The sequence below is a fragment of the Dendrobates tinctorius genome, unplaced genomic scaffold (assembly GCF_039654945.1).
Source record: "Dendrobates tinctorius isolate UK_male_01 unplaced genomic scaffold, ASM3965494v1 ptg000184l, whole genome shotgun sequence".
Taxonomy (NCBI): Eukaryota; Metazoa; Chordata; class Amphibia; order Anura; family Dendrobatidae; genus Dendrobates; species Dendrobates tinctorius.
In genome coordinates this window covers 11,287,538-11,312,455 of record NW_027361851.1, presented here as the reverse complement: position 1 = coordinate 11,312,455, position 24,918 = coordinate 11,287,538, and the positions used below count along the sequence as shown (strand labels likewise).

The window sequence follows — 24,918 nt, the reverse complement described above, 5'->3', positions numbered from 1 at the left end:
TGGAGGTAGTGAGGCTGATTTAATCAATAGAAATCTGCCACCAGTTAATGAGGATGACGATTGGACTTCTGGAATCTCAGACTGGATTTAAGACAGCCGACGCCCTAGTCTGGTGCTGGTGATTCCTTCTGGCTTGTCAGGTCTTTGTTTTCAGCTCTGTTCCAGTCATCTAAAGCTAAGTTTTCTCTGCTAATGTTCACACTTGATTTTGTTGGTCTATTCAGTTTTTGTGTGGTCAGCCAGCACCGGCAGGGTGTGCGCTAAATTTCCACTCTTATTTATCTGTATTTGCCAATTTGCTTTTAGTCCCTTATTAGATTGGCCTCTTTTTGCTCTGTCTCAGAATATTTCAGAGTGCTGATATAGTGGGAGAAGTCTAGTGACTTCAGGGTTAATTTTGCTATCAGAAGTGTTGGACTTTATTTTTGTAGGTTTTTTTGCAGATTGCAGATAGTGTCTTTCCTTTCCTATAGAAAGGTCTAGTTAGTTTGGGCCCCATAGTTTGCTCAGCCTATTTTCCTGCCTGTGTTTGTGCTTTCATCTTGTTTCACCGTCAATACATGTGTGGGGCTGTCTTTCCTTTGGGGTCTGCTCTGGGGCAGTTAGTTTTCCCCTTTTCTTGCTTCAGGCTTATTTAGTCCTCCGGCTGTGACGAAGCATCTAGGACCATCGTAGGTACGCTCCATGGCTGCTGCTAGTTGTGTGGTTAGGATCAGGGATCTGCAATCTGCATAGTTACCAACCTCTCTGGTTTTCTGTGACTTAGCTTGTTTTGTTTTTCTCTCCTTGGTGACCCATTCATAACAGGAAACCCCCCACAAGTGACACTATTTTGGAAACTAGACCCCTTAAGGAACTTATCTAGATGTGTGGTGAGCACTTTGAATCCCCAAGTGCTTCACAGAAGTTTATAACGCAGAGCTGTGAAAATAAAAAATCATTTTTTTCCTCAAAAATGATTTTTTTTTAGCCCGCTATTTTTTATTTTCACAAAGGTAGCATGACAAATTGGACCTCAAAAGTTGTTGTCCAGTTTTATCTGAGTATGCCGGTACCCCATATGTGGGGGGAACCACTGTTTGGGCGCATGGCAGAACTTGGAAGGGAAGGAGCGCCGTTTTGCAATTGAGAATGGATGGAATGGTCTGCGGGCGCCATGTTGCGTATGCAGAGCCCCTGTTGTGCCTAAACAGTAGAAACCCCCACAAGTTACCCCATTTTGGAAACTAGACCCCCCAATGAAATTATCTAGATGTGTTTTGAGAACTTTGAACCCCCAAGTGTTTCACTAAAATTTATAACGCAGAGCCATGAAAATAAAAAAACATTTTTTTCCACAAAAATGATATTTTAGCCCACAATTTTTTATTTTCACAAGGGTAACAGGAGAAAATAGACCCCAAAAGTTGTACAATTTATCCTGAGTAGCCTGGCACCCCATTTGTGGGGGGGAACCACTGTTTGGGCACACGTCGGGACTCAAGAGATAGCTGCAAGGTATCTAACCGGTCCTTCATGTGTTATGGTTTATACCTTCAATGGGTTTTTAATTGTACATGTGGTCTGTACCTTGTTTGTGTGATCCTGTGTAATCATGCTTTAATAAAATGTATCATTTCTAATATTTGAAATTTATTCGTGGTGATCCTGGACATTTTTTGTTCCCACTTCTTTTTTCTTCTTGAGTATTAGCATAGTCATGTTTCAAGTGTGAGGCTAGTGATCTCTAGTATTATTTTGTGGGGCCCTCAGACTTCTTTCATGCACCTATATAAGTATACAACAGTATATGTATATACACACACAGCAGTGTCACCCATATAATGCATATACACATCAGTAACACTAACACCTATATAATGTATTGTGAGAATCATGTGGGAATAGTGGATGAGGGCAGGTATATCTCGCCCAGATACCTTTCCTATGTGGCCTAGTCTGGTCAGTATCTCACCTGGTGACTAATGAATAATGGGAGGCGGATATAAAAAGATGCCAGGTGGTTGTGTGAGTGTCTCAGCCTGGGAACACAGAGAGCCTGTCTGTGTGAGAGACACACGTGAGTGAAAGCAGTGCCCACAGCAACTGTGGTTTGGCTGGACGGGAGAAGCCCGCCAGTTGGTAGTTAGGTTGTACCTTGTTTAGTTAGTGCCGGACAGGCAAGGATTTGCTTTATGTTTTTTTCTTTATGCATTGCTTTCACCTTTAATAAACCTGACCCAGTGTCAGTTATACCCGGACCCCGGCTATGCGCATGCGTTTCATGCTAAACGCACGTGACCTTTGACCCCAGCAAAGGCGATCCCGGAGTGTTTTATCACATTGTCGTGGAGAACGCGGGCATCACGTTGGAAGCATGAGCATGGAGGACGTGGTGAAAGCGCTGGTACAGTCCACCGCCGTCCAGCAAGAAGCTAATCGGGTGATGATGACCCAGCTGAAGGAGTTGGTGGACATGACAGATACCGATCGCTCGCTTCTCCAGCAGGTGGCGCAGCGCCTGGCAAGCTTACCTGAGGTTAACCTGGAAGCTGAGTTGAGAGTGATTCACGTGAGTCGGTACTGGCAGAAGATGACGACCGAAGATGACGTCGAGGCATACCTGACCACGTTTGAACGGACGGCGGTGCGAGAAAAATGGTCGAAAGCACGATGGGCTGGCCTGATTGCCCCGTTTCTTTCATGTGAGGCCCAAAAGGCTTATTATGACTTAGAACCTGAAGCCGCGCAGGACTTTGACAAACTGAAAGCTGAGATCTTGGCCCGGCTGGGAGTGACGACCGCTGTCCATGCACAGAGAGTGCATCAATGGACTTATCAGCCGGATAAACCACCACGGTCACAGATGTTCGACCTGATCCACATGACGAAGAAGTGGCTACCACCCGAGGTGCTGACAGCGCCAGAGATAATCCAGAGAGTCGTCCTGGACAAGTACCTGGGAGCTCTACCGCCAGCCCTGAGGAAGTGGGTAAGCCACGGAAATCCTATGACGGCAGATCAACTGGTGGATCTGGTTGAACGTTACTCCGTGGCGGAAGGACTCCGAGACGACGCTACCCCTCCTCGTTCTTCATCATCTCCACGTGGAACCGGTAAGACTGTTCCAGGTAGTAGGGGAGAAGGAAAAATCCCTAAGACAGTGGGGGAGGAAACCGGGACTGCCCGCAATGCGAGGCCGAGAGTAACGAACTATGGTCTAAGCAAGGGGCCCATTAGGTGTTTCCGCTGCCAAGAGATGGGCCACATTGCTGCGAACTGTCCGGTCACTAATGAACCCATGCAGTGCGACGTCACAGACTCTAAAAACCGCATGTCTATGGTTGCACGGGTAGTGAGTGTGAATGCCAGTCAAAAGGATGTGGAAAAACACTTGTGTGATTTAACTGTTGATGGCAAAAATGTGGTGGCATTGTTAGACTCGGGAAGTGTGGTGACTCTGGTGAAGGCTAGTCTGGTGTCAGCCCCGACTGAACCATCAGACAAATTTTCTGTAACATGTGTGCATGGAGACACCTGTTCGTACCTCACCACGGTCATATGCACTACTACTTCCTATGGGTCTGTGCAACATAAAGTGGGACTTGTCCCCGCGTTATTGCATGATGTTATCTTGGGCCGGGATTTTCCCCACTTCTGGCAATTGTGGGAGAATCAGTTGATGCCCTCGGGTAAGAGTGGCCATGATTCTTCTCCCAGGATGCGTGTGGGTCCCGAACCCCTGGAAGAGGTCTCCCCGGAAGACTCGGGGGAAGAGTCTGCTGGAAATGACCTGCAGTTCCCGTTTTCAGTCATGGTGGGTGATACGGAGGAGACCAGGGAAGAGGAGGAGGCCGACAGCCATGCACCTCCCCGTTTGCCGGATTTGGAAGTTCAGAAAGATGACTTCCAAAGCGAGCAAATAAAGGATCCTACCCTTTCTCAGGCTAGGACAATTGTAAAAGTGATAAATGGGGTACCCGTAGAACCTGGCACTAGGCTGACATATAAGGACATGGTCCTGGAGAATGATTTACTATATCAGATAGAGAGAAAGGGGAAAGACATGGTGCAACTATTAGTCGTGCCAAAACCCTACCGGCGGCAGGTGCTGGACCTGGCCCACGGACATGTGATGGGAGGTCACCTGGGTGTCCAGAAAACCACGGAAAGGATATTACACTGTTTTGTTTGGCCAGGCACACATCACGATATTCGTGTATATTGTGAGTCTTGTCCTGACTGCAAAGCCTCTGCGCCTAAGCCCCGGTTCTGTAGCCCTTTGGTACCCCTACCTATTATTGAGGTCCCGTTTGAGAAGATTGGGATGGATTTAGTTGGGCCCCTTCCACGGTCTGCTCGTGGACACCAACATATCCTGGTCATCTTGGATTATGCCACTCGTTACCCGTAGGCCATCCCTTTGCGTAACACGGCCACCAAGATGATTGCCAAGGAACTGGTGCATGTGTTTAGTCGGGTCAGTATACCAAAACAGATACTCACCGACCAGGGGACCCCCTTTATGTCCAGGGTAATGAAGGAGCTCTGCCGGTTGTTACAAATCGAACCGTTACGCACATCCGTGTATCACCCTCAAACAGACGGGTTGGTCGAACGGTTCAATAAAACTCTGAAGCAGATGTTGAGAAAGGCGATAGACAAGGATGGGAAGAACTGGGACTATTTACTTCCATATTTGCTTTTTGCCATCAGGGAAGTGCCCCAGTCTTCCACGGGGTTCTCGCCTTTCGAGTTATTGTACGCCCGACGTCCTCGCGGACTGTTAGACGTCGCCAAAGAATCCTGGGAGGGTCAGGTCACTCCGTTTAAAATGGTGATAGATCACGTATCCCAAATGCAGGACCATATTGCGGCTGTTATGCCTATCGTCAAAGAACACATGATGCAGGCTCAGGGAGCCCAAAAAAGAATCTATGATAGGGGCGCCAAGATCCGTACGTTTGCACCCGGAGATAGGGTGTTGATCCTAGTCCCCACGGTGGACAGTAAGTTCCTAGCAAAGTGGCAGGGCCCCTTTAAGATTAAGGAAAGAGTTGGTGAAGTAAACTACAAAGTATACCAGGCAGGTAAACGGAAACCTGAACAGGTTTATCATGTAAATCTGATAAAACCCTGGAAAGATCGGTCTGCCTTGTTAGCGGAGCTGGCCCGTCCCGTCTGCTCGCATACCGTACCGGAGGTACGGGTTGCAGAGACTCTCTCGGAGCGGCAAAAGACTGAGGTCAGGCATTTTCTACTTCACAACCAACCCGGGCAGACTACGCTAATGAAACATGACATCGTAACGGAACCTGGTGTCACACTTCACGTGAAACCCTACAGAATTCCGGAAGCGCGCCGTGAAGCCGTTTCCCGAGAAGTGAAGGCAATGTTACAGTTAGGTGTCATTGAGGAATCGCACAGTGCTTGGTCCAGCCCGATTGTGTTAATTCCTAAACCAGACGGCACAATCCGGTTCTGCAATGACTTCAGGAAACTGAATGCGGTCTCAAAATTTGATGCCTACCCTATGCCCCGGGTCAACGAGTTAATAGATCGGTTAGGAAAAGCCCGGTATATTACGACCCTAGACCTAACAAAGGGGTATTGGCAGATCCCTCTGGCGGAGGCTGCCAGAGAAAAGACAGCATTTGCTACGCCGGAAGGTCTATTTCAGTATGTGTATATGCCGTTTGGACTGCACGGAGCACAGGCGACCTTCCAGAGACTGATGAATCGAGTCCTGAGGCCACATAGGCAGTACGCTTCGGCCTATTTGGATGACATTGTCATCTACAGCTTGGACTGGGAGACTCATCTCCAGAAAGTACAAGCTGTGATTGACGACCTGTGGGAGGCAGGTCTAAGCGCCAACCCCAAGAAATGTCACATCGGGCTAGAAGAAGCCCAGTATTTGGGGTATGTAATTGGGAGGGGTGTTGTTAAACCCCAGGTTGATAAGATTCAAGCGGTTCAGGACTGGCCGCAACCTGTCAACCTGTCAACAAGAAGCAGGTGAAAGCCTTTCTGGGGATCGCCGGCTATTATCGCCGGTTCATACCCAATTTTGCAGCCATCGCTACCCCCCTGACAGATCTTACCAAAGGGAAAGACTCCGTCATGATTAAATGGAATTTAGCGGCTGAAGAAGCCTTCCATAGCCTAAAACGGGCACTTTGCTCTCAACCCGTACTGGTGACTCCGGACTTCCGCAGCGAGTTTGTGGTACAAACAGATGCCTCTGATACCGGTATCGGGGCCGTACTGTCACAAGTGAGGGACGGACTGGAACACCCAGTCCTCAATCTCAGCAGGAAGCTGAATAAACATGAGCAAAAGTATGCGGTAGTAGAAAAAGAGTGCCTAGCCATTAATAAGGCTCTAGAGGCCCTCAAATATTACCTGGTGGGCAGAAAGTTCAGGCTGATCACTGACCATGCCCCTCTCAAGTGGATGCACTTGCACAAGTAACGGAATAGCCAGGTGACCCGGTGGTTCCTTGCCCTGCAGGCCTACACTTTTATGGTGGAGCACCGCCCAGGGGTACAGATGGGGAATGCAGATGCCCTGTCCCGAGTGCACTGTTTGGCGGGTGTCATTGCTCGACCAGAGTGGTCTGAGCAGAGGGGGGGGATATGTGAGAATCATGTGGGAATAGTGGATGAGGGCACGTATATCTCGCTCAGATACCTTTCCTATGTGGCCTAGTCTGGTCAGTATCTCACCTGGTGACTAATGAATAATGGGAGGCGGATATAAAAGGATGCCAGGTGGTTGTGTGAGTGTCTCAGCCTGGGAACACAGAAAGCCTGTCTGTGTGAGAGACACACGTGGGTGAAAGCAGTGCCCACTGCAACTGTGGTTTGGCTGGACGGGAGAAGCCCGCCAGTTGGTAGTTAGGTTGTACCTTGTTTAGTTAGTGCCGGACAGGCAAGGATTTGTTTTATGTTTTTTTTCTTTATGCATTGCTTTCACCTTTAATAAACCTGACCCAGTGTCAGTTATACCCGGACCCCGGCTGAGCGCCTGAGTTTCATGCTAAACGTACGTGACCTTTGACCCCAGCAAAGGCGATCCCGGAGTGTTTTATCACAGTATATAGACTTCTGTATATACAATATATATGTGATACTGGCTGCTACTGCTGTATATAATCACAGTATCACCTGTATAATGTATATACAGCAATCTATATACATTATGTTGGCAATACTGCTACTGATGTGTATATACAGTGGGTACGGAAAGTATTGAGACCCCTTTAAATTTTTCACTTTTTTTGCAGCCATTTGGTAAATTAAAAAAAAAATTATGTTTTCTCATTAAATGTACACTCTGCAGCGAATCTTGACTGAAAAAAAACAGAAATGTAGAAAATTTTGCAAATTTATTAAAAAAGAAAAACTGAAATATCCTATGGTCATAAGTATTCAGACCCTTTGCTCAGTATTGAGTAGAAGTACCCTTTTGAGTCTTCTCGGGAATGATGCAACAAGTTTTTCACACCTGGATTTGGGAATCCTCTGCCATTCCTTCCATGCAAACCCTCTCCATTTCCATCAGGTTGGATGGTGAACATTGGTGGACAGCCATTTTCAGGTCAGGTCACTCCAGAGGTGCTCAATTGGCTTTAGGTCAGGGCTCTGGCTGGGCCAGTTAAGAACAGCTGTATAGACACTGAGTTTGAACTGTGGTGACCTCATCACTGGCGTATTCCATTGAAGCTGAGGTCACTGCAGTTCACTGACTAGTGGCAACCTCAATGACATCACCGCTGGTCAATGATGCTGCACTCACAGCAGCTCATTCACCAGTGGTTCTCAGCCTGGATGGTCTCAGCTTGGCACCGTCCAGGTTGAAAGCTAATTTTCCCCCAGACATGGATTATGACAGAACAAATGAGAGGTTAGGGATATTGTTGTTTTTTATTTTAGTTTTATTACAGAAGACGAGGGTTTTGGTGGAATTTGATGTTAGGTGAGCATAACTGTGACGCGAGTCACTATAGTAATAATAAGTCCCAAAAATGGAGAGAAAGACTACTATAACAAATAGTAATGTAATACTACTTACTGGATAAGTAATGTGAGGTCAAACGATCCGAGGTCAGGTCCAGGAAATGACACAGTACAACAAGGGGTAGTCAGAGACGAAATCCAATTCATGAGTTGGGGTCAGGAAAGCCAGTAAGGCAACATAGTTTACAGGGAACAGGCAAAAGAGAAGTCATGTCACAAGCAAATAGTCTAAGTCCAGGAAGGGAATGAAGTCAAGCTGGGTCAGGTGCAGAGCACAGAGTGATCAGACTTACACAGGCAACAGCAAGTGTACGACTGACACAGAGTGAAGGAGCTAGCATGCTTAAGTAAAAGACTAATCAAGTAAAGTGAACACAGATGATGCAGCACAAACACACACAACCCCTGCACAAAGTAACATATCAGACAGGAACAGAGTGGAGATCGGGACAGTACCCTCTCTTCAAGGGGGGCCACTGGAACCTCAGGTGTCCCAGGAAACCTCCGATGAAAGGCCTAGAGCAACTGACCACCCCTTACAGAATGAGCTGGAACCCAGGACTTTTCTTCAGGTCCATACCCTTTCAAATGTACCAGATATTGAAGGGAATTTCGGACCACTTGGGAATCACTGATCCTTTGTACCTCATATTCCAAGTTTCCCTCAATAGACACTGGAGGAGGAGGGGTGAGGAAGACAGAACAAGGAGAATAAACTCCTTCAACAGCAACTGAACACATTAGGAATATGGAAAGACTGAGGGAGCTTGAACTGGAAGGCAACTGGATTGACCACCTCCAGAAATTCATATCTAGGACCCAACTTGAGTCAGGGCAACTTAAATCTTCATCTTCAATTTCAATATTCTTAGAGGATAGCCATACCTTTGTTAGGCGTCGGGTTCCTGTCACTGCACAGCAGGAATCCCGAGCCTTGCATTCGGCAGTCTCCCATTCCTCTCCGGCCGCAGAGGAGGCTGCTCAGCAGACTCGTCGATCCCGGTGCTCTGCTCAGACCAGCTCTGTGGGTTTGGTTGCTGCTGCCACCTCTGATCCAGCTTATAGCAACGCATGCTGGTCAGCAGCGAGCTACTCCAGGGACAAAGTCCTCCTTTCGGTCCACAGAGCATGCCCGTGGGACGATCTCTCATTGGAGATCGGAGATCACATGCTCAGGTCCTTCTCCAGCTTGGATTGGACCATCAGAAAGGTCAGGAAGGTCCCATAAGGATGCTACTATAAAAGCTTTGCATGGCCTCTCGGCCATACGCTAGTATAGACTGCATTACCAGACTATGAGGAGTGAGTGTTGCATGCATGTATGAATGTCTCTGGTGAATGACTCATTAAGAAACCCCTACCCTTGGCATGCATGTGTTGTGCAGCCTAGCCTGTTAAGCACCCAGGCTTAGGTGTAGGTAGAGGCAGAGTCTGAGACTGGCATCAGTGTCCACTGCTGGCTCTGCACGCCACGGTGCACATGCTCGACGCTCCACCTTCGTCAGCGTCTATAGTGGCGTCTGCAGGTGCGACGCCACTTGCCCAGAAGGTCCAAAGGGCCTCTGACCCCGTGTCCTTGGGGCAGAGTTCTGTGACCGCATTCTTTGCGCTCCCTTGCCGAGCTCTGAGCTTTAAACAGGCTCCGGCATTTATGTTCTGCGGTAGTGCGGCTCTGTGAAGCAACAGAGTCCGCCCCTCTACATATCGGGTGACGCTAACCCGCCTGTGTTTTTCTATTATACTGCCATAGAGCGTCCGCCATTACTGAGCAGCAGTTTACCACCCCTGCACGGTGGACCCCGGGCTGCAAATGCACCTTATTACCATCTTTTAATATTTGGTGCGTTCCGCCAGCCCTAACAACCTTATCTCCTACTTTGAAGGCGAACCTTGAAGAGCGCCTTCTATCGGCCTTCCACTTCTGCCGATGCTGAGCCACGCCAATGTTCTTTTTAACCCTCCTCCAGACATCCTCCAGCTGTTGAGTGGTGACATCCACCCCTGAACACCAAGAACTTATCCTGGAGAACTCACCAAAATGAAGATGAAACTCGTAATTACAGAAAAATGGCAAGGTCCCCGTGGACCTATTAACCTGACTGTTAAAGGCAAACTCAGCCAGAGGAAGAAATGATGACCAATTCTCCTGCTGATCGGCGACAAAACATTTTAAAATTTGCTCCAAAGACTGATTTGACCTCTCTGTCTGACCGTTAGTTTCAGGGTGATAAGCCGAGAAGGACAAATTAATCTCCAATCTTTTGCAGAAAGCCCTCCAAAATCTAGAGACGAATTGTACACCTGATATCCGATATAATATTTATAGGAATCCCATGCAAACGTACCACATGAATAATAAACAGTTTGGAGAAAGTTTTGGCATTGGGTAACCCAGATAATGGGACAAAGTAAGCTTGTTTGCTGAAGCAATTGACTACTACCCAAATAGCAGTCATTCCCCTAGACAACAGTAAGGCTGAGTGCAGACGGAGTTTTGAGCCCTGCGGATTTTTCCGTGCAGAATGGAAGAAAACCGCAGGTCAAATGACCTGCATTTTTCCTGCGGATTTCTTCCATTTTTCACGCGGTTTTCATGCGGTTTTTGTGCGGTTTTCCATTGCGGTCTTCCCCCTGTGGATTTGGTAACAGGGGAGATAGAAAACCGCACAAAAGAAGTAACATGCTGCGGATTTTGTACCGCAGGAAAACCGCGCAGAAAAATCCGCCGCGTCTGCACAGCGTTTTTTTTTTTCCATTCATTTTAAAGATACTGTACATCACAATGCGGATATGCAACATTTCTGCGCGGTAAAATCCGCTGCGGAAACGCTGCAAATCTGCATCGTGTGCACATGGCCTTAATCTGAAATGAAATTAATGTACAACTGAGTCCAAGGTCATTCCGGAATTGGCAAAGGAGCCAAATCCCCTGCTGGCTGGCAATGCTGTAGTTTAACGTGTGCACAAGTTTCACAAGCAGACATAAAATCTCTAATATCCTTATGCATAGCAGACCACCAAAAGAGTCTAGCAACTGCTATCTGGGTGGCAGTGACCTCAGGATGACCACTCAACACAGAATCATGAAATTCTTGCAAAAGGCATAATCTGAGATACACAAGGACAAACAGCTTGCATTCAGGGGTACTGGAAAGAGCAAAGGACTGAGCAGCACAGATTTCAGCTTCCAGCTCTGATGAAACCATGGCCACAACAATATCCTGAGGAAGAATGGAGGATGGAGGTTCTGGAGGAGACACAGAATCAAGACTACGAGACAGGGCATCTGCTCTCACTTTCTTAGAAAAATAAAATCGTGAAAAAAGTAAAGGCCATCGGGCCTGTCTAGGTGTCAACCGCTTGGCAGACTAAATATAATCTAGATTTTTGGGATCTGTCACCACGGTGACTGGATGAATGGCTCCCTCAAAAAAATGCCTCCACTCTTAAAAAGCCAACTTCACAGCAAGCAACTCTCGATTACCCATATCATAGTTTCTTATAGTAGAAGAAAATTTTTTAGAGAAAAAGGCGCATGGTCGCAGGTTAGTTAAAGTCTCAGGACCTTGAGACAAAACAGCCCCCAACCCGACCTCAGAGGCATCTACCTCCACAATAAACGACCTCTGGAGGTCTGGTTTCACAAGAACAGACATAGAGACATAAAACATTTCTTCAAATTTTCCACTGCCCCAACCTCTTCTGGCGACCAAACTTTTAGCTCAGCCCCTTTACGATTGAGGTCGATAAGAGGCTTGACGATCTGAGAAAATCTTTAATAAATGTTCTATAATAATTTGTGAACCCTAAAAAGCACTGCAGAGCCTTGAGGTCGCTGGGTTGAACTCAATCATTGATGGCCTGAACTTTCCCAGGATCCATCATAAACCCGGAGACAGACACAATGAAACACAATGAAACCACAGATTGATATTTCTTGAACAGAAAAGGTACATTTTTCAATCTTAGCACACAAACAATTATCTCTCAACCTTTGCAGAACCAAACAGAGCTGTTTATAATGTGAATCTAGGTCAGGTGAGTAAACTAAAATATCATCCAAATAACCAACAATAAATCTCCAAATATAATCAGCAAAAATATCATTCATAAAATTTTGAAAAACCACAGGTGCATTCGTTAGACCAAAAGACATGATGAGATTTTCAAAGAGAAATTCAGATTTACAAATGTTGTCTTCCACTTATCACCCTCACAAATCCGTATCAGATTATATACCCCTCTGATATCCAGTTTGGAAACCTATTTTGCCCCGGAAAGCTGATTATATAGATTGGGGATAAGTGGAGGTGGATAAGTACTTTTAACCGTTATTTTGATTAATTCTCAGAAATCGAGGCAGAGACGGAGACCTCCATTTTTCTTTTTAACAAAAAAGAATTCAGCAGCTACCGGCGATGAGGAAGGGCGAATATGACCTTTTTGTAAACTTTTGTTAATGTAAATTTTAATGGCTGACCGCTCAGGGCCTGACAAGTTATGGTAATTTTGGCATTAGGAATGAGATTAATAACACAGTCATAGGGGCGGTGAGGAGGTAATATCAAAGACTCTTTTTCCCAAAAAAATCTCCGAAGTCTTTCAGGTATTCCGGAAGACTCTCCAGACTAATGGAACAAACATGCACAGGTTTAAGACATTTTTCAGTACATTAAGTACCCCATTTGACAATATCTCTCCGATTCCAGTCAATAATCGGATTATGAATATGCAACCAAGGAATACCCAGCACAATTCCAGCAGGTAAATTGTCCAAAACATAACAGGAGATTAATTCCATATGAAGACCATGAGTGTGAAATCCATCGTAACTAACCGAACCAGATTTTTGAGCAATGGTGTTCTATCAATGGACACCATTTGAATAGAACTTTCTAGCTTAACTGTCCCTAATCCTAACTTCAAAACAAGTCCTGCATCAATGAAATTAGCAGCAGAACTGCAGTCAATAAAGACAAATATGAACAGACAGTGATCTTGAAAAAGAAGTTCAGCATTCAACAACACTTTATCGAAGGAGTAAAAGGGTACCTGTAAGTCTGAGTGACCTCCTTGACAATCCTAACTTCAGAACAAGTTCCACATCAATGAAATTAGCAGCAGAACTGCAATCAATAAAAGCAAATGTAAACCGACACTGATCTTGAATAAGAACTTCAGCATTCTTTCTTTCTTTCATTGTTCTTTTTATTGACAAAAGTTAAATGTAGCAAACAGTGTTTGAAAAAGAAGCCCTTTCATTAATAGGAGCATTAGAAAGCATTCCGGCAAAGTTTACAGAGGTAATTTTCATGTACAAAATTCAATCACTGTAATCAAGAAAGCTATAGGAACTTTCAATATTTGTTGTAAAGCATTAGATAAGTAAATGAAAGAGAATCAGGGAGAATAAAGGAAAGGGAGGAAACAGAAAGGAGGGGTGAAATTGAGAGGAGTGGGGGGGGAGGAATAGGAGTAGCAACTTGGCATATATATGCTTAGTTAGAGTTATGATGCAATTGCAGAGTAGAATGGATGAGTCCTAAAGAGGATCCATTGTTTCCAAATGTTATTAAAGTTAACAGAGCCATGATTTACTCTTGCTGCTAATTCTTCTATGTGAAAAAATTGTTCTATTTTTGAACAAAGTTGCTGTGTAGTAGGTGGGGCTGAGAAGTTCCTGTTAATAGGGATCGAGCCTTCCCAGCTGCTAGAATATATTGTGCAAGTTTAGTAGCATCCTTATTGTTTTGCCATAGTGGAAGGATTAATAAAATATTTTCTGGTTTCAAGATGACATGTTTGCCCAGCACCTTGTTTATGAGTGTGGACACCTCCTCCCAAAATGGCCGAAGGATCAGACAGGACCACCGGATGTGAATATAGCTGCCATCAATCTCCCCACACCTCCAACAATTCGTCGCAGTAGCATGGTGCCATCCATGAATTTCTTTGGGAGTAATATACCATCTAGTGATAATTTTGAATGAATTTAATTGAATTCGTACACAATGCGAGGGACCGTGGGAGTTTCTATAGATATGTTTAATTTGAGTTTCAGAGAAGGAGGTACCTATGTCCTTTCCTCAGTGAGTCAGATATGCCCGTTTTAAGGGTACATCAATCCTAAGAAGAGACTGATAGATTGTTGAGAGAGTTTTGGTGGGTGGTTTTGTTTTGGCACATAAAGTTTCATAGGGACTTAAGAATCTATCGAGGTCAATCGTGAGTTAGGGTTCCGTTACACTAAACGACACACCAGCGATCCTGAAAACAATACGACCTGGTCAGGATCGCTGGTGCGTCGTTACATGTTCGCTGGTGAGCTCTCAAACAGGCATACTCACCAGTGATCAGGACCAGCGAGGACGCTGGTATCCAGGGTAAATAATGGGTAACTAAGCGCGCGCATCGCTTAGTTACCCGCTGTTTACCCTGGATACCAGCATGCTCGCGCTGGGAGCTGGTATCCAGGGTAAACAGCGGGTAACTAAGCGGGTAACTAAGCGTGCGCGGCAGCAAGTGGGGTTCACATTTGTGGGCTTGATGTCACCTGACAATAAAAAGGTGACATGAACCCCACAAACAGCATGGGGACACCTCTAACCTCTAATCTTAATAGCCTTGCTGAAGATAATAGCTGAGGATTGCAATCCCCAGCTGTCAGTTTTGCCTGGCTAGTTATAGAAAATACAGGGGAACCCATGCTGTTTTTTCATATATTTATTTATTTGTAGCGCTGGCATTGGCTGATGAATACTACCATCAGCCACTCCTGCTGTCACTGTTATTAGTCACAGCAGGTGTGGGCTGATGGGAGTAATAGTCCCATCAAATGCCACCTGTGGTAGTTGTTATCTCTTAAATATTACTCTCATCATTCTACACTGCTGGTGTTGATCATTGGCAGAGCAGGGGAGAATGATGAGAGAGTCGTAAGCACCTGGAACCGGAGAACAGTACTGACTGTAGCGCTTCTATCCTGGCACCAGTGCGTGCCACACCGATAACATCCATGTGTGCTCTCCGAGTGCACATGTGCGGGACATTTTGCGGCCCATGCTGATGGTAAAAAATGGACATGTCAGCGTGTTTTGTCCACAAACACACGGTCCGTGGAAACACACTGACGTGCACAGAACCATTCAGTTAAATAGGTCTACATGTGTCATTGTCGCCGGTATGTGTGAAGATCAGTGCAAAATTTGGGACTCAGATGTGTTCCCCTTCTTCCAGACTGCCATTGCTCATCATTTAAGTACATCTCTGACTGAAATACTGCATTTAAAAGTGTACAATACATACAGCATGTGATATATAAAGTAGCTGGAAATATGGACTCCTTCCACCGTTTAAAAGAGGAAATGATCACAATACTGTTGTTTACAACAGAATATATAGTTATGAGCTCTGTCAATGTCTGTGAGCAGAATGCATTTAATGCTCCTCCCCACCATTATCTCATCTACTGGAAATTACAAAACCCCACAAGAGATGCAAGGTTTGCGCAAAGTATAGAATAAGGAAAAATACTAAATATTGATCTACTATATAATTTATCTTAAATCTACAGGATCTTACATACATTCCCATTATACAACCACAACTATGCAACTATTTGTAAGGACTGCCATTTTTAAAAGGAATATTCATATAATGAATAAAGTTTATGTGCTTGTGATCACTGTGGTCTGGCATCTTACATATTATCCTGGCATGAGATTCAGGCATCCTAGATCCAATTGTTAAAATCCCACCTTAACAGAGCCAAATGTTAAGGACCAGTGGCGTAACTAGAGTCCAAAGGGCCCCGGAGCAATATATATACATATATATATATATATATATATATATATATATATATATATATATATATTTAACCCTGCTGTTATGTTCGGTCAAAAATGACCATTTTTGAACTTGGATATTTTTTAAAAAATTCATTATGCTGTTCTGAAACTTGTGGTTACTTCTATTTTCCTAGTTTAAGGGGTTCTTTCTAAGGGTACTTTTTTTTTTTTGTTTGTTTGGTTTAGTTTTTGCGCCACATTTCTTTTTACCCTTGTACTGTGCCTGGTCAAAAATGACCGAATAGCATTTTACTAATTTCAGCCATTTTTTGAGTAAAACAAATGAGTTATAATTTCTTTTGAGACTACTTATTGCATCTACAGTTGCTTTAGGTGCATATTTACACATGCTTTCAGTACAAACCATACGCATTGGCTTTCAGTACAGTTCCGTGCAATTTTTTTTCACTGTATGTTATTTACCCTGCTTTTCCTCTAAAAGTAAATAAATTCAGTTGTCAAGATAAAAGAAGACTGTTTCTGGAAGAATTAGGACAATCCCTAATTAGGCCTTTTATTGAAGAGAGACATATGAATCCCAGAAGTGAAGGAGCACTTGCCATTGTTCAAAGCATCCAGCAGCATGCTCAAACCACAGCCTCCACCAGCACTGTAACTGAATCAACTGAATCAGCATCCTCCACCCGCACAGCTGCCAGCCTAAAAAGAAAGAGATGCTGCTTTTGCCCTCCTTCGAATAACCACAAATCAAGCATGACTTGTTTTCGTTGCAAAAAATATATGTGCAAGAGACGTGTATTATTGTTGTCCTGATTGTAAACAATAGAATTATGTGAAGATTTTCTGAAAAAAACTTTTTTTTAAAATTTTATTATTTTTACTATTTTTTTCAAAATGTTTACACGCAGTTAAATTTTATACTATTGTTAATTTTAGTTATAGTTATAGTTAGTTATAGTAGTTATAGTAGTAGTAGTAGTTGTTTTACTTAGTTAGTTAAACTCAAATTTGTAATTTCTGTGCAGAATTCAATAAGCCCTTGTAACCTTTATAAACACAAAATAAATAAAAAAAATTGAGTTTTTTACGTATTTTTTTTATAATGACCAACCATGTTCACATACAGTATAATAATGCAACAGGTATTCAAAAAAAATTTTTTAAGTAGCTAAAACAGCATTTTAATAGGTCCGGTCAAAAATGACTGGAGCAGTACAAGTGTATAGTGGAAACGAAAAGAACAGCAGGGATATATGTATATATAGATCCTCCTTTCCGGATATATGTATCCCTCATCCTGGTAATATATGTCCTTTATCCTGCCTGGGCCTCATTCTGGTATGTATATATGAGCGTTCGAAGTCACTACAATTGTCATGATCCAGACCGGGCTTTGGGTCTTGCCTCTCCTTTCCCGGTCTGGTCATGTCAGGGGTTAACTTTCTCTAAATGAAAAAGAATGTCCAGCTCCATCATGATTAAGGGAGCTTGGTCTCCAGAAACGCGTCGATCCGACCATGTGTAAGGTGTCATGCTGATGTTTTATCCTCTCTATGGAATGTGTTTGTAGTGAATAAAAAATTCTGCTTTTCACTACGCTGTTGAGCTGGATATTCTTCTGCATTTGGATTTCCCACACCCTGACACAGTGAGTCTGTGCTCCAGTCATTACCAAGATGCAGAAGCGGTGAGCTGGAAACTTTATTTTCTTTGTTAACTTTACCTGCCTTGTTACGGTGTCAGGTCCTGTGTGTTTGGATTCCCCAATACTTGACTCTGCTTTGGCTCTGACCTGATTCTGTCTCTTCCTTCTGGTATTTCTGCTACGGACCGGTAATGACCTTTTATCGCTCCTCTGACTCTATGTTTGGGATTCCCCTTAGTACTACGCTATTCTCTGGTATTGACCCGGCTTGTCTGACTATTCTGATGCCACCTGGTGGTAGCCTTGCTGCAGTTCTGCCGGTCTGCTCTGAGCAGGATTTCAGCCCTCTCTCCACTCTGCTGCCATCTAGTGGAGTTTGCGTTACTCTGCGTTTACCTGCAGTGCTGCAGCATGACAACAACCCTGTTACGGACTCACTGAGAGGTTGATACAGTCTAATCAAAATGTTAAACCAAGAACCTCATATTCAGTTTTGTAAATTTTTGCCTAGCAGCATTAAATCAAAGTATGATATTTGAATGTGTGGTTCATGTCTTTTATGTCTTTTTCTACAGCACTGGCATATAACACAATTTATCTAGGTAGTAAATTCTGTATTGGCTACAAGAAAGACATATACTCTAGGTATACAGATGCTATAAGGCCCTTCCCAATCTCTGATGTCTTTGGCTCCAAAATAAGCATACCCATTAATGAATGTCCATAGTAGTCCAGTGACATGAATAGACTAGGTTGACTTAATAGATGCTTACGTTACATATTTTTTTAAACAGAGGAAAAGTCGATAAATTGTTTTAGCTATATTTTAAAAAGAATCTTAAGTGTTTACTGACAAGGAATAAAAATGTATGTCATTTGATGGATACTCAGAACTGTCAACAATTACAGGAAATTTTTTGGAATTCTTTCTTTTAACAAGAAGTTTATCTATGTGTCTATAACATGACCATGGACACATTTGTATCCCCTTCTAAGCAATGGAAGTTTCTATTAAAAAAGTGATGACTTATTCCTTCTACAGACTTTACAAAAGGCAAAGAGACATTTATTACTTCTGGAGTAAAGACGATTCAGGCATTTAAATAGAAAAGGGTTCTTTACAGTTAGAGCAGTGACACTGTGGAATGCCCGACCACAAGATTTAGTAATTGCCGATAATGTGTCTTAAAGGTGTTGCCCACTATTCGGGAGGACATTTTTTTCTTACTTAAATGCATGCAACTGGGGCAAAAAATTAAAAATTTTGCATGGTTTGCCCCCTATAACCGCTGTATTGCACTGACTATTGCTGGAAGCAGAATGAGGTCGGTAACATTTTCTTTAGTTTAAAAGATGCATTGGGACATAATTTTGTATCACTATAATATCGGTATCAAATGTTCTCCTCCAGCTCTTGTTAGCTTTCCTCACAGATGGCACAAATCTCCTGTCCATACAATGGCTTATGGCGGATGAGCATGTGACCAGACATTTTCATCAGTCTCCTCCAATGAAAAAGCAGTTTTCTCATGTGAAGGTTTCAATTGGAAAAGACTGATGGACTGGTCTGGTCACATGTTCCTCCACCAGCAGCCATTGTATGGAATGACTGGAGAGCTGTGAAGTCTGTGAGAAGAACCTGTCATACTTGTATATTAGAAAGTGACACAAAATCATGTCCCCAACACATCTGATAAATCATACTATGGCCGGCAATAGTCCGTGTAATACAGAGGCTATTGGAGCCAAACAATACAAAATTTTGAATGAAACCAAATAGCAAAAATGATTTTTAGCCCACATTGCGTGCATTTAAGTAAGAAACAAGAAATTGTTCCCATAAGGTAGACAATCCCTTTAAGAGCATTTCTCACAACAAATGGAATTGCTGGTTTTAAGTATATAATTGGTCAAGACTAGTGTTGAGCATTCCGATACTGCAAATATCGGGTATCGGCCGATATTCGCTGTATCGGAATTACGATACTGAGTACCGATATTTTTACAATATCGGATACCGGAATCGGAAGTTCCCATAATGCAATGAGCCACTGTTGTGGCTGTGATTGGCTGCTGAAATGATGTCATCATGATGCGCGGTCTGTGCGCATCATGATGCGTGGTCTGTGCGGGCCTGCTGGGGGTCCGTACGGGCCTGCCGGGGGTCTGTGCCGGCTGCCGGGGGGTCTGTGCGGGCCTGCCGGGGATCTGTGCGGGCCTGACGGGGGTCTGTATGGGGCTGCTGGGGGTCTGTACGGGCCTGCCGGGGGTCTGTGCTGGCTGCTGGGGGTCTGTGTGGAGTGCCGGGGGTCTGTGCGGGCCTGCCGGGGGTTGTGTGTGTGCAGGCATCGTCCGATGGGATTACAAGTCCCATTGGGCTATGCCTGCTACAATGACAGTGATTGACACATTAGCCAATGATGGGACAGTAGTAGTCCCATCATCTGGCTAATGTGTTGAATGTAAAAAAAAAAAAAAAAATATATATATATATATATATATATATATATATATACTACATTCATACAACATACATGCATACTACATACTACATACATACTACATATATACAACATACATACATACTTCATATATACTACATTTATACACCATACATACATGCATACTACATACATACAACATACATACATACTACATACATACTACATATATACTACATTCATACAACATACATACATGCATACTACATACTACATACATACTACATTCATACAACATACATACATGCATACTACATACATACTTCATATATACTACATTCATACAACATACATACATGCATACTACATACATACTACATATATACTACATTCTTAGAACATATATACATGCATACTACATACTACATACATACTACATTCACACAACATACATACATGCATACTACATACATACTACATATATACTACATACATACAACATACATAAAACATGCTGCAGACATACTACATACATACTACAGACATACAACATAAATACTACATACAATACATTCATACATTCATACAATACATACATATAGACATACAGTACATATAACATAGAGTGTATACTCACCATCACTTGTCACTTTGATCCCCGAAGCCAGTGTCATCTGTAAAAAATATTAAAATAGCAAACAACCGATATACTCCCTGATCCGCAGAAATCCACGAGTGTCCCATGACGATCTCCTGCACTGCATCACTGAGAGGTTACTATGGTTCACTGGTCTCACTTTATGGCAAAAGCTGCGTGGGAACTTTCTCACACAGCAATGCCAAAAGTGAGACTAGGGACTATTTTTTTACAGTGGCGGAGGAATACAGCGCAGAAGGATACCTATCTCCCGTCATTGGATTCCTGGGGCCCCTAGAGAGCCGTCGCATCAGCTGATGCTGCTGTTCTCCATGGGAGATCGTCGTGGGACACTCGTGGATTTCTGCGGATCAGGGAGTATATTGCTTGTTTGTTTTTTTCATATTTTTCATAGATGACACTGGCTTTGGGGAACAAAGTGACAAGTGATGGTGAGTATGTACTCTATGTTATATGTACTGTATGTCTATATGTATGTATTGTATGAATGTATGAATGTATTTTATGTAGTATGTCTGTAGCATGTTTTATGTATGTTGTATGTATGTAGTATGTACTATGCATGTATATTGTATGAATGTAGTATATATGTAGTATGTATGTAGTTTGCATGTATGTATGTTGTATGAATGTAGTATGTATGTAGTATGTAGTATGCATGTATGTATGTTGTATGAATGTTGTATATATGAAGTATGTATGTAGTATGTATGTATGTTGCATGTGTGTAGTATGTAGTATGCATGTATGTATGTTGTATGAATGTAGTATATATGAAGCATGTATGTAGTATGTATGTATGTTGTATGAATGTAGTATATATGTAGTATGTATGTAGTATGCATGTATGTATGTTGTATGAATGTAGTATATATGAAGTATGTATGTAGTTTGTATGTAGTATGTATGAAGTATGTATGTAGTATGTATGTTGTATATATGTAGTATGTATGTAGTATGTATGGTTTTTTTTTACATTCAACACATTAGCCGGATGATAACGCGATAACCCGATAATGCGATATGCGTTATGCTATATAGCTGATATCTTTTCAGAACTTTGTGAGGATTATGGTTGTTTGAGGTGTCGAATGATACATTGTTAATTTAGAGTATTTGCTCAAATTTACATAAAGTTTGCTGCATTATAGAATTAATAAATAGAACTTGCACAAGTTGATGCTAAACTGGAGACTGCTGTACAAAAGAAGGAATGGAACAGAAAGATGAATCCATTCCATTATTAGAAGTCATCATGGAGATTCACTGCAAAACTTGTATCATCTGCAACCTCAAATAGCTGCTTGGAATTGTGCTGTTCATGCTCATATTCTTATTATGCATTTATATAGCGCCATTTATTCCATGGCACTTCACATGTGAAAAGGGGAAAAATAGACAAGTATAATAAACATGTGTAAGACAAGGGACACACAAGTACATAAGGAGAGGGGACCCTGCCCGCGAAAGCTCACAGTCTACAGGGATGGGTGAGGATACAGTAGGAGAGGGTAGAGCAGGTCGGGCGGTGGTTCAGTAGACCGAGGATCATTGCAGGCTGTAGGCTTGTCAGAACAGGTGGATCTTCAGGTTCTTCTTGAAGGTTTCTATTGATGGTGAGAGTCTGATATGTTGCCGCAGAGAGTTCCAGAGTATGGGGGAAGCTCGGGAGAAGTCTTGTATGCAGTTGTGGGAAGAAGAGATAAGGGGAGAGTAGAGAAGGAGATCTTGAGATGAGAGAGTAGGAGGTTGCAGTAGTTGAAGCAGGAGATAAGGGCATGCACTAGTGTTTTTGTGTTTTCATGGCTGAGGATTGAGTGGATCCGGGAAATATTTTTGACTTTGATGCTACAGGAGGTGAGGGCTTGGATATGTGGTTTGAAAGAAAGCACAGAGTCGAGGATCACCCCAAGGCACCAAGCGTGCAGGACTGGAGAAAGCGAGCAGCCATTGACAATGATGGATAGGTCAGGTGGAGGGGTAGAGTGAGATGGGGGAAAGATGATGAATTCTGTTTTGTCCATGTTCAGTATGAGAAAGCGAGCAGAGAAGAAGGCTGAGATAGCAGACAGACATTGTGGGATTTTGGTCAGTAAGGAGGTGAGGTCGGGTCCAGATAGGTAGATTTGCATGTCATCGGCATAGAGGTGATACTGCAAACCATGGGATTTTATGAGCTGTCCCAAGCCAAAGGTGTAGATGGAGAATAGTAGGGGTCCTGGGACTGAACCTTGAGGAACACCGACAGACAGGGGGCGAGGTGAGGAGGTGGTTTGTGAGAGGGAGACACTAAATGTTTGGTCTGTTAGTTATGATGAGAATCAGGATAGGGCCAAGTCTGTGATGCCAAGAGATGAGAGAGTCTGTAGTAGGAGGGAATGGTCCACGGTGTCGACGGCAGAGGACAGGTCCAGGAGAAGGAGGACAGAGTAGTGTCACTTGCTCTTGGCAGTTAGTAAGTCGTTAGTGACTTTAGTTAGGGCAGTTTCAGTTGAGTGATGCGGTCGGAAGCCAGATTGTAACCGGTCAAAGAGGGAACAGGAGGATGGGTCAAGGGAGGGCTTTTTGAGGATGGGTGTGATTGAGGCATGTTTGAAGGATGAGGGAAAGACACCATTTGTAAGTGAAAGGTTGAAGAGGTGTGTTAGAGTTGGGATGAAGACTGTGGCCAAGTTAGGGATGAGGTGTGATGGGAGCAGGTCGAGGGCACAAGTGGTGAGGTGTGATCTTGACAGAAGGGTGGAGAGCTGATCTTCTGTCATGGTGGAGAAGCTAGAAATGAACCCCGTCTAAAGGAGCGCACACACTGGAAGGGTGTTAGAAGTAAAAAATTACAGTCCTTTATTTAATACAGGACTGTAATTTTTTACTTCTAACACCCTTCCAGTGTGTGCGCTCCTTTAGACCGGGTTCATTTCTAGCTCTGCATTTTTATTTTTCCTCTGTTGAGGTTCCCGGCTGGAGCTGCACCTTTTCCTTAATCACGAGTGGCTGGCGCTCTTTTTTGGACTGTCTCACTTATCACATGGTGGAGAAGCTGGCTTTTGCAGGACAGGGCTAAGCGGCTAAGACGGGCAATGGGGGCTGCTGGCCAAAGCTTTGTCTGATCGTATCGATCTTCTGCTTAAAGAAGGAGGCAAAGTCTTCAGAAGAAATGAGATGAGAGGGAGGAGATGCTGTGGGACGGAGTAGAGAATTGAAAGTGTTGAAGAGCTGTTCAGGGTTGTGAGAAAGGGAGGATATGAGAGATGAGAAGTAAGTTTGTTTTGCGGCAGAGAGCGTGGACTTAAAGCTGGCAAGGAACTGCTTGTATGCGTTGAAGTGCTCAGTAGAATGGGTTCTCTTCCATCTCCGCTCAGCAGCGTGGGAGAGAGAGGTGGAAATTCTGCAGTGCATACCATATAGAATACAATGCAATTCAAATGGGGGGCGCTCAAACATGTAAAGGCAGGAGCTTTGTACAATGCGACCCTGTAACACACTGTTTTATAAATATGCGTTCTTCATTTACAAAAAATAATGATTTTCGAGTACACTGAAATACAGGAATATGTAGTTGCATACAGTATATAAACTGCTACTATTAAACTCTCATGTAAACCGAGGCTTTAGTTTTTTTTTCTTTCACAGAAATTGCACAAACAAATTAAAATGCCAGACAAGTAGAGCATTACTCTACAGAGTTGTGTTGAACGGTAATTAAAATGATGTGTGCTGGGTGTCTCAGCTTGCACTACTAAAGGAATACATAAATATCAATTGGACGAATTCATCTTCATAAATGAAATGATTTCCCAGCAAACATTCTGAATTGCATAGTAAGAAATAGGGAACAAGCAATCAGACAACTGAAATGTGAGCAGATAAAGCTCCTGTGTGTACAAATGTCATATTGCACAAGGAAAAATAGTTTGCAAACCTGTCAGAAGAGCGAAGTGTAGAAATGTTCAAGTTCAGCTACTGGAACACAGACTGGAAGTGTCAGTCCACTGTTAGCTAGTCGATGTATGAAAGAGGCGAAGTGTAGGGGAAACTTTTATAGAACTAGTATTGCCACCAAGGAATGTGGTCAAGGCCTTTGCACTCACTGTCACGGGCAGACACTCCCTCCAGGATACAAAGTGTGCTGTAATCCTTATCAGCTATATGCAAATGTACTATCAGTTTATCTCCCAGCCATAAGGTCTCACAGTTAGCTCTTTCTAAGCTGACAATCATTGATTCTGTGTCCAGACCATAGAATATCATGTTGCTAGAAGCTCATCATCTGATTCCTATAAGGGTAGGGTCACATGGCTGCTGTCTGCAGATCTGTAAAAAAATGTCATGATCAGTTTGGTCAGAGTGCCATGCATTTTTCTCG

General features: G+C 43.4%; 1 protein-coding gene across 2 annotated transcripts in view; it reads right to left on the bottom strand.

Annotated features, from left to right (window-relative positions):
- LOC141055129 (3-beta-hydroxysteroid sulfotransferase-like) overlaps nt 1-24,628 on the bottom strand; it is a 112,124-nt gene extending 87,496 nt beyond the window's left edge. The window contains exons 1-2 of one of the 2 annotated variants that reach the window (XM_073552103.1): nt 24,475-24,620; nt 13,053-13,126 (exon numbers count right to left, since the gene is read on the bottom strand). The gene's annotated coding sequence lies outside the window, so the exon portion shown is untranslated. Of the gene's footprint in view, nt 1-13,052; nt 13,127-24,474 lie in introns of both variants that reach the window. The other variant, XM_073552104.1, reaches the window with a different exon arrangement.
- Between the last annotated feature and the right edge of the window lie 290 nt (nt 24,629-24,918).